The sequence below is a fragment of the Nannospalax galili genome, unplaced genomic scaffold (assembly GCF_000622305.1).
Source record: "Nannospalax galili isolate Female #2095 unplaced genomic scaffold, S.galili_v1.0 scaffold207, whole genome shotgun sequence".
NCBI lineage: Eukaryota > Metazoa > Chordata > Mammalia > Rodentia > Spalacidae > Nannospalax > Nannospalax galili.
The window spans coordinates 1354779-1356435 of record NW_008358517.1 but is presented as its reverse complement, the minus strand read 5'-3'; the positions used below and the strand labels follow the sequence as shown (position 1 = coordinate 1356435).

The 1657-nt window shown below is 29.6% G+C and overlaps 1 protein-coding gene across 5 annotated transcripts in view; it reads right to left on the bottom strand.

The window, feature by feature from the left end:
- Cdh18 (cadherin 18) overlaps positions 1-1657 on the bottom strand; it is an 814309-nt gene that overhangs the window by 258944 nt on the left and 553708 nt on the right. The window lies entirely within an intron of this gene.

Sequence of the window (1657 nt, the reverse complement as noted above, 5' to 3'; positions counted from 1 at the left end):
TCAAAATAGCATCAAGAATATTTAGGGATAAATCTAACCAAGGACTTGAAACACTTCCATAAGGAAAACTTTAAGACACTGAAAGAAGAAATTTAAGAAGACTCTAAGATGATGAAATGGCCTTCCATGCTTCTGGAGTTTATATTATGAAAAGGGCTGTATCCTCCATCAAAATTTCATGACATTCTTTACAGAAATGGAAAATTATCCTAAAATTCCACAAAAGATCACAGATATCTTTAAAAAAAATTCTAGGAGGAATGAACACGTCCAAATTCACTACATTTCCTGACTGTAACTATGTTACAAAGCTATAATGATAAATAAAACCTAGTGTTGTTCAAGGGAAATAAAAAAATGAATGGAACATAAAAGATAGCCCAGAGATAAAATTAAATTTTTGACTAGTGTCAAAAACATGAATTGGAAAAAAATGATGACCTTTTCAATAAATGGTGCTAACAAAGCTGTGTATTTTAACCTCCGAAGAATAAGATTAGATTCTAATCTCTTACCCTACACAAAAATCAGTTGAAACAGAGCTTCTCTTAATAAATAAATAAATAAATAAATAAATAAGATGTAAGCACTTAAGTTTAAACTTCTTTCCTTCTACTTCAGGTAGCACTACTTTAATCTATGACCTCCCACCTTTTAATGTTTTGAAATTTCTTGTTAACCTTACAGGAAGGAATGCGTTACTTAACGCCTGAATTTTGTCTAATCCAAGGAGAAGAGCAGTGAAGCTTTGTCAAGGGATCTAGCTGGGCCCTGTCATTCTAAACTTACAGAGAATAGGAGTCTATGTTTTAAGGAATCTGATGCCTTTAGTAAAAGATTAAGTTACATTTTAAGAATCAAATAAATGGTATCTCCAAATTGTTTTGCCATAAAACACAGCATCAAGGAAAAATTTTATAAATTTCAATCGCTTTACATTAATGGTAAATTGAATATTTTACATAAATTAAGTATATCATGAATGTAAATGAAACATAAACACTTTGGTATGAAAGAAAAGTGAAGTTCTTCACTACATTTTTTAATATATACAAAAATCATTGCTGATAAGACTTGCATGTTGGAACTCAGTCCTAACAGATTAGAGGACATCACCCTGAAAGGGGTCGTCCTACCCCTGTGAATTGGATGGCATTCATGCAAAAGGACGTGGCTGAGACTAAATGTGAAGCTCAGTGCTATGTCTTTTGATGCCATGTAGTAAACAATATTCAAGTGCTAAAATGAGGTAGAAATTCTGCAAGCAAACAGTGTCAGTGGTTTTGTAAAAAATTAAAATATATCATTACAATTTTGCTATTTTCATATATTTGAAAATTAAACATGATATTCCTTAGTGCAATATTTTAGATGCTACATTTTAATTAAATATTTTCCACAAAGATTTCATATAAAAAGATTATGAAAATGATACAAACATGTAAAATACAATAAAGATTAAATAAAAGATTAAACTAAAGAAAGGACTCAATTTTATTTACATGTCAAAGCTAATACTTTTGGCTATGTATGTAAATATATAGACTGTGTATTTCAATGCCAAAAGTTAATGCATTTCACATTAATTATAGAGTATATATTCACCATATTTTAATCAAGTTTAAGTAGAGATTATCTAGGATGTGTAATCAGTATA